The sequence below is a fragment of the Littorina saxatilis genome, linkage group LG7 (assembly GCF_037325665.1).
Source record: "Littorina saxatilis isolate snail1 linkage group LG7, US_GU_Lsax_2.0, whole genome shotgun sequence".
NCBI classification, from domain to species: Eukaryota; Metazoa; Mollusca; class Gastropoda; order Littorinimorpha; family Littorinidae; genus Littorina; species Littorina saxatilis.
The window spans coordinates 8,691,509-8,700,924 of NC_090251.1; the positions used below are offsets into that span (position 1 = coordinate 8,691,509).

General features: G+C 40.5%; 1 protein-coding gene across 4 annotated transcripts in view; it reads right to left on the bottom strand.

Annotated features, from left to right (window-relative positions):
• LOC138970624 (uncharacterized) overlaps nucleotides 1-9,416 on the bottom strand; it is a 425,184-nt gene that overhangs the window by 91,780 nt on the left and 323,988 nt on the right. The gene's annotated exons all lie outside the window — the stretch shown is intronic.

Consider the following 9,416-nt stretch of genomic DNA (forward strand, 5'->3'; position numbering starts at 1 on the left):
GTGTGATTTTGCAGGGTAGGGTCACAGTAACCAATCAATCAATCAATCAATGAGGCTTATATCGCGCATATTCCGTGGGTACAGTTCTAGGCGCTCTGCAGTGATGCCGTGTGAGATGAAATTTTATACGGCCAGTAGATTGCAGCCATGTCGGCGCATATTTACCTTTCACGGCCTTATTCCAAGTCACACGGGTATGGTAGACAATTATTAACTGTGCCTAAGCAATTTTGCCAGGAAAGACCCTTTTGTCAATCGTGGGATCTTTAACGTGCACACCCAATGTAGTATACACGGGGGGTGGTTCGGACACCGAAGAGAGTCTGCACACAAAGTTGACTCTGTGAAATAAATTTCCGCCGAACCTGGGATCGAACTCGTGCTGACAGCGGCCAACTGAATACAAATCCAGCGCGCTACCAACTGAGCTATATCCCCGCCCCTACCAAAATACATCAAGGTCAAGGTCATCCAAGGTCATGCAACACAAAGCTGTTAATTCAAGACATAGGAAGTACAATGGTGCTTATTGGCTCTTTCTACCATGAGATATGGTCACTTTTAGTGGTTCACTACCTTATTTTGGTCACATTTCATAAGGGTCAAAGTGACCTTTTGGTAGTAACGAGCGTATCGCGTACACTAGGATTTTCTGCCACATGAAATGAATATTTTTTATGCCGAATAAAAAGACAAACACGTCAGTATGATACAGGGATTACATTATTTTGAATCTCTTTGAAAACACCCCTTTACTAAGTGCCAGTCTTAGACAAAAAATCGAAAAAAGAAAGGAAGACTCAAGAAACCGGAAGTATAACTCAATCATTGTTTGCAATCATATATATACGGTAGCTTATTGCTGTTAAAATATTCTCAAACTTTTTTGTGATCAATAAAACATTTACTTTTGAGCGTACAATGGTGTCTTTTGGGTTTAATTTAAATACACGTTCTACGAACACTATGCAACAAAAGTACATTTCAGATACATGAAACCCTGACAATAACATGTTCGGCAAATTCAAACCTATATGAATTGACGATGCATTACATAAGATTCAAAAACTAAATGTACTTTATTTCATAATCATATGCACTTTTGTTGGAAAAGGCTTTTCCTGAGATAACGTGTGAACAGCTGAAAATAGCACATCAGCCAGTAGATAACCGGAAGTTGAATAAAATGCTAATGTGACACCGTTATGAGAGTTCCTGGTTTTTACCACCAATGGCTTACCTACTCATATGTTTATTTGTTGATGAGATGAGTGGCAAAGGAGAGTTCATATGCCTTAATCTGTAACTATACCCCCTAATCATAGGACGTAATTTACAGTAAAGGGTAAGTTTCGATTTAATTCAACATAACTTTTATCCAGCGTTTTCGGCAATTTCAAATGCATACACGTCAACGTACAATGTAACTAACTTAACAATGGCAGTGCCTACTACGAACAGAAGACTTGCACTTTTTGAAGAAACCGGGATACGTCTAGGATTAATTTAAAAGTAACAAGAACAGCAAACGCTCGATCGAGTCACTTTCGCAGTTCTGAATATTATGACCTTGAAAAAGGTCAAAGGTCACCAAAGCAGACGTCAAAGTGTAGAGGTCACTGGGAGTCACGTTCACATAAAATTTGAGCCCGGTCACTTTTATAGTTTCCGAGAAAAGCCCAACGTTAAGTTGTGTGTTGCCGAACAGAAAAGGCTAGTTATCTCCCTTGTTTTTCTGATAACGTTCGTAAAAGGCTACAGATGTAAATACTTTGATGTAAAGAATAATCCTACAAAGTTTCAATCACATCCGATGAACTTTGTCAAAGATATAAAATGTCTAATTTTTCCTTTGACGCTGACCTGTGACCTTGAAAAAGGTCAAAGGTCAACGAAACCATCGTTAAAGTGTAGAGGTCATTGGAGGTCACGACTAAACAAAATATGAGCCCGATCGCTTTGATAGTTTCCGAGAAAAGTCCAACGTTAAGGTGGTGTCTACGGACGGACGGCCGGCCGGCCGGACGGCCGGACAGACTAACACTGACCGATTACATAGAGTCACTTTTTCTCAAGTGACTCAAAAATGTTTTTAGCAACCGGTACCCCCAGACTGAGGGCTGCACTTTATAAGAAGTCCATTTCTGTCAATTCCAATAGGCAAATTAAGAAGAAAGAAAGATCCTAGCTTACTTTAGTGTAATGCAATTTGCTTGCATACCCTTTGGGGGCATGCTGTGGGGAGTTTAGCTTGTTTTGTCATAGTAAATGAAGACATTGAGACATGTATGAACGTTTTCTGAAATTTGAAGCTGACGCAATGAACAACAGGTATGCCAAATATAACCAATGCTACAATCAATTATCATTTACTCTAATTACATTTTGAGCATAGAATTTCACATACAATGGTCGTCATAGCAATGAATGAGTCTCTTTCTGATGATATATACATATTTTTCGGTCATGTTTTTAAGGCGGGTAGGGAGCAAAAAGACATTTTTTACATAACGAAACTGCATGTCAAAAGTCGACATGAACAGACAGGCAGTGTATTCCTCACTTGCTTGTGGACTGGGAGCCACCACATTCAGAAATTTCTGTGAAAACATGGATTTAGCTGGACTTCACCACAAGACCTTTCATACTCATGCCAGCCAACTATTCACACAACTGGAGAAATTCCGGAAGCGTGTGTTCAGTGAGACTGTTGCATATGTTCGAGAAGTTCATGCAAGATACTGTGGCACTACTCTTGGTGTCGATGACCCCCCCCCCCCCCCCCCCTTCAAACTTCAAGAATAAGTACTTTAGAAATTTTAAAACGAATTAAATGTAAATGCAGACAATATTTGGTGGAAAATGATATTGCACCTGTCTATCATGTCGGACTCGTCTCTATCATGTCGGCCCACTCCACAGGCACTCGTCACGAGGTGGGCGTGGCCTATGGCTGTCACTTGTGATGGACGGGGTGTCTTTTCTTATGGTTTATACAAGGTATGATACTGATTCTCTCGACCTCGTCGGCAAACTTTGCATTCCTGCCATACACAGCTTAGCAAAGCAAAACAACGGCTATGATAAAATCAAGCAGACAATAAACTATCGGACACTGACAGATTTATACCAAATAGACGTTGCTACTGCTGTCATTTTGCAAAACGGCACGGATTTTGACACACACAATCCACCGTAATTCTGAACCGAACGGAAGTTACGAATGACTTACTTCCCCTTATAATCTAACCGAGACAAGAAGCTGTGTCTTCATTGGCTGAAGGGAAAATATTGCGCGAAATCTGACATGTAGATCTGTTGTAGATTTGAGACAACATAAGAATGTTGGTTTGTAGTAACGTTGCAATCTTGAATAAAAAAATAAGATTGCTTTTGTTGCTCCAGACAGATATTGTTATGGAGCTTGTCTCCGTCCAAAATTGCGCATCATAAGAGAGAGGGGGGTAGATTGAGAGGAAAGAGAGAAACAAATTTTAAGGAAGCAAAATGCTGCAATCTAGGGTCACCTGAGCTCAGAAACTGTCATTTAATCATCTCTCTCCCTCTCGCTCTTCTTTTTTCATGAAGGAGGGCCCATGCCCCCCCCCCCCCCCCTTAAATCTTCCGCTGGTTTGGTTGTTGATGTAGAACGATAGCAAAGGAGTCAGGTCAGATCATAGAGAGAGAGATTGAATTTTACTCATCAGGGTTCTTGCACGCTAACAGTGTCATCAATGAACATAAAGCCACCGCAAAACATATTTAACCCAATTGTACTTAGTGGTTTAAGCTAGTTTATCACTTTGCATGCTGAGAGTGAAGTTAAGATTGATCTTTTCAATAAGTAGGCTCTGCAGTCAGCTAAGTTCAGGCTATCCAAATAATCTCATTTGCAGGCTTATAGGTTCCCAGTTAGCTAGCACACAAAGTGCATGTACAGTACAGAGTATAGCAACCGAGCTTGACTCATTTGTGCAATTCAATTATAAGTTGATCAAAATGCTAATTGAGTCGATTGAAAATTAAGCAGATACAACCCTCCTGCTGCAGATTTTATGTACACATTTTTTCAACAAAGTAACTAATTGTTTACAGGTTCCAGTGTTCATCACAAGACATATTCTTATTTTTATTTTCAAAAGCCATATACTCAGGATCATTTCACATCTTGTACCTGCATGTGCATACTTCCAAACCATTCAAGAAGTCAAACATGAGTAATTATATCATGATCCTTCATATATATTTATTTCAAATTAAATCTTTCAGTAAACACCTCCAGATGTTACTAATTCATACCAATATACTTTATTGAAATTTAGCAACACCAATATAGAGAAAGACACACTTAACTGATAATCTGCATTCAAAATTATCACAACACTTCTTTCGACACACACACACTTTTTGGAATCCTGCTGCTAAAGCTGATCGAACACATTTCACAGCAATATGCAAGCATTCATTCTTGTATTCAACAAACATGTAAGTATGCACTCTTCTTTCGATATGGCATTTTCTGGAAAAGATTTTGTTTGAGTGTTTATGGAGTAGTTGTATTTCATTTTCTGGATAGGGAGTCAAGATACAAACAACAACAAAAACATATGCTGATCGTATAATAGTGAACAATAATTATATAGTGCATGTTTTGTCAAAGTGTTGGTGTCAGAAATATGCACTCATTCAATGCCAGTATGATCGTTTTGACTATTGATTGAACAATTCAACACATGATAGTAGTACTCATTAGCTTGGATGTGGTAGGTTTTGGAAAGAACATATTTAATTGCAGAAAATGTGGATTGGGACCGTGAGGCCTTTCATCACTTGCCTGAACATTATTATCCCTTGACATAGTTAAGGTTTATAAGGATTGGCGGTCAATAAACCCCTCAGTGGATTTGTTTCCAAACATTGTCAACTGTAGTGTTGCTCCTACGCCTAAGTTTTTTTTATTCACTGGTCCATATTTTTTTTCTGATTTGAAGCACTGTTGTGACCACTGGCTAGTCAGCCTGTTGTCCGATACACTTTTGACATGTTGGAGGCCCTCTGATTGAAAACAATATTGTAATAAATCTTGAAGAAGGTGTCCGTTTAGCGAAATCCACTTCCTCTCCATTGTATAGTTCTTGCACCCTTCAGACTGTTGCTGAAACAATCAGTTCAGAAAATCATTAGTGTGTATAGTCTTAAGCCAAAACACTGCCGATTTTTTCTTTCACATCTCCATCTACTTATTTGTTTTGCTTTTGTAGTACACTGACTCTCCTTTCTGAAGTAAAAAAAGAAACAAAACTAAAAACAGAGGAAACAAGCAAACACACACTTATTGTCCGTCAGGTCTTAATTGCCTATATTGGACATGAATTGGTTTATACGATTCGAGTTTTACGCCCTCAGGGCTTTTTGATGTTTGCGTGTTTAGGTGGTATCAGCCATCTGCACTTATGGTAGAATGACCAAGATCTTTAACGTGCCATTGTGGTGACACGGGGGTGGGAGATGGATACCGTCTCTGGGTCTGCACATAAAGTTGACCCGTGTCCGTCCCTGCCCGGATTCGAACCAGCGACCTCTCGATCACAAGTCCAGTGCTCTACCACCTGAGCTACCCGGGCCCCACCACCACCACCACAAACAAGAAGAACCTAGCTGAAGCCGGTGACAAGCTGTTTTGCACAACGCAACCATGTGCATAGCTCAAAATGGTAATTAGACAAGTAATTAATCATGTCTAACAGTCAATTCCTAGAAGTGTGTTACTTTAATAACATAATTATAACAACTGAAGGGAAAGCTCGCGTGGATCACCTTCATCTTAGATTTATTAGACTCAAAAATGATCTGGCACTTTTGACTCCACAAACGATAAATATTTGCTTCTTATATAACCGGCCTTCTCTTGAAACTAGATCAACTAGACGTGATTCATAGCTAAATATGGAAGTGTAATATGTTTGAAAACTCTAGCTAGCTAAATACAAATCAAAGAAAAGGACAATTTCCCATAGTTTTATATACTGACCTATTTGCTCTCACTTTGACATTTTTTTTCTCTTTTTAAAAAATACTTTTGATGACGTCATATCCGGCTTTTTGTAAAAGTTGAGGCGACACTGTCACACCATCATTTTTCAATCAAATTGATTGAAATTTTGGCCAAGCAATCTTCGACAAAGGCCGGACCTCGGTATTGCATTTCAGCTTGGTGGCTTAAAAATTAATTAATGACTTTGGTCATTAAAAATCTAAAAATTGTAGAAAAAAAATGTATAAAACGATCCAAATGTACGTTCATCTTATTCTTCATCATTTTCTGATTCCAAAAACATATACATAATTTTTTTTTAATCAAAATTAAATTTTCGAAATCAATTTAAAAACACTTTCATCTTATTCCTTGTGGGTTCCTGATTCCAAAACAATATAGATATGATATGTTTGGATTAAAAACACGCTCAGAAAGTTAAAACGAAGAGAGGTACAGAAAAGCGTGCCATTCTTCTCAGCGCAACTACTACCCCGCTCTTCTTGTCAATTCCACTGCCTTTGCCACGAGCGGTGGACTGCATGACGATGCTACGAGTATACGGTCTTGCTGAAAAATGGCATTGCGTTCAGTTTCATTCTGTGAGTTCGACAGCTTGACTAAATGTGGTATTTTCGCCTTACGCGACTTGTTTGGTTTTAGGATCGATTTTGATAATGATTGAGAAAGGAGAATAGCCGGTGTTAGTTTTACAGTCGGTTTTATGAAGTTTGAGTAAAGAAGTGCGTGGTTTTTACCCTCCCTTTCGTTTTCCTTCCCCTTCTTTTGTTTGCTATTATTGTGCCTAAGAGCCGAAATGGCTGCACTCTAACTCATCTTTGATCTCCCAAAAGACTCCATAAACAAACTAGTGTATCAAGAGGCTGGCTGGCTGCCCCTCGATGAAGAAAGAAGACTAAAGTCGGCCCAGTACGTATCAAGAGCAAGTACTTTTGACAATGCTGTGAACGAACAGCTCACTGCTGAGTTCGACACAATAACCTCGGCCTCTTACCAAAACCTAACAAGTCGCGTAAGGCGAAAATACAACATTTAGTCAAGTAGCTGTCGAACCCCCCCTCGTCCGCCCCTGGGTTATCACCATAAGGCGCCTGTACTTGTCAGTCTCTCTTTTTAGATCAGTGGCCTGTGCCGGCGATAGTTTGGTAAAGTCGCGCAGACCGCGCATGCGCCATGTGCAGTAAAATGTTATCGAAAATGGCGGATAAATCTAACTCGTGCTAAGAAACGTTTCAAAACCAAGCTTTATGGACGTTTTTATGACTACGTACTCCAGCAGACATCAACTTGTGGTCGACGTGTGTGGGTTTTGCTCTAAATACGTAAGTATTCGTCAGCCGTTTGGCTTCTCGAATTAAGTTTCAACTTTGTCTCTGTCTCGAACCACAGGCGGAAGGTATCGTTTGTTTGAAAATCAGTCTTTGTGAAAAATTGTAATGATGTCTCTGAAGTTTGATTCAGTCCCTAACTCATTCAGTGATTCATTTTGATGGGACGTCAACCCATGGTGAGGCTAATACTAATAATTTTGATCGTATTCTGCCGGTGCCATTGCCAACTGCCATGGTTGTTCTTGTGTGCACTAATTAGTAATTTACTAGCAATAGGAGTTCGAGTTCTACTATAGTAGTATTTTACGAAATCATTACTACTAGTACTCCCGGCCGGGTCATACCTAAGACTGTAAAATTGGCAATCTAGTGGCTGCTCCGCCTGGCGTCTGGCATTATGGGGTTAGTGCTAGGACTGGTTGGTCCGGTGTCAGAATAATGTGACTAGGTGAGACATGAAGCCTGTGTTGCGACTTCTGTCTTGTGTGTGGCGCACGTTAAGTGTCAAAGCAGCACCGCCCTGATATGGCCCTTCGTGGTCGGCTGGGCGTTAAGCAAACAAACAAACAAACAAACAAACTACTAGTACTAAATACTACTGCTACTACTAGCTTTAAACAAGCTATGGTTTGAATGACCAGCTAAATGCTAATAGTAAATAAGTACATTATTTTTGCATCAGCGAGGTATACATAAATTTAACGAAGTGGATTCACAGCGCGCGGCGCGTTGTGCAGCGTTGCGATTTACAACGCGCGGCGCTACGAGGAACGCTGCGATTCACGACGCGCGATGTATTCTGCCGATACATTTCCTTCACAATCGCAAAGTTTACAACAGCTACATCTATCTGATCTATTTGAGAAATAAAACTGTCAATAAAGCGAAAAACAGAGCTGAGCCATTCTCTCTCTCTCACTCTTTCAACTGAATTCACCAGTATATCGCCGCGTCGATGTAAAAACGTGCCTGCCTCTGCTGAACAATCCTTCTCATTGCGGTCAATGCGCATGCGCCAATCTTGGACTTACAGAAATGCGACCCTTTGACCCATCGAACCATGGGTTAGGGTAAGGGTTAGGTTGTTCACGACCTGATTAATCTCCCCATGTTAGCGCATGCGCATTGACCGCAATGAGAAGGACTGTTCAGGCAGAGTTTTCAGTTTGTGACACCGGCCTTGAATACTTGGCAGTCATACTCATATCACTACATGTCATCGCAATGGCTTCTACTATATATATGGAAAGGAGCTGAGTTTTTAAACTGGGATGACGTTTTTAAACAATTATCCGAGTACAGTGCCGCGGAACTGTTAATCGGTGTCACACCAGTTAACACTTCAGCAGCCATTTTGGAATTCGCGCATGCGCAGATCATTTTTTCAGCGTGGGTTTTTTTCCAGTTGATTTGAACGCGTATATATATAACTAGAGGAATACCCGGCTTCGCCGGTTTTTATCCACCAGTTTGTGCCCGAGGTCCACCTGAATATGCCCACCAAATTTGATGCAGAATATTTACGATATCACAAACAGAACTCTACAATCCACAGGTGTTGCTTTGCGAGCTATAAAGAGCTATAAATATCTCACAACTTCTAAGGCGCACAACTCTGCAGCGTCTGCTGTGAAGAGCGGCGGTAGTCTCCCTGTCACACCCGCCCCCCCGTTTGAATGAACCGAACCATGGATCCTCCAAGCTTAGTGGAATGGGAACAGCACGAAAATGATTCAGTGACCATGATGCCATTCATGATTCTATCATGTCGAGTCCCATTCATGTTGACGACGCCGAATGTAATCGAGTGCCGAATCACCATAATCACCTTTGGAGGTGAAGTCCACTCACACATGTACAGGAATGAGACATTTAGAGCTTATCTCTAATCCCTTTTCAGTCTGTAATGGCTTCTCAGAGGAAGGTCAGAACATACAGACTCAGGAAAGCAGCCATACCACATCACAAACAGAACTCTACAGTCCACAGGTGTTTTCTACAGACACACACAAACACACACACACACACAC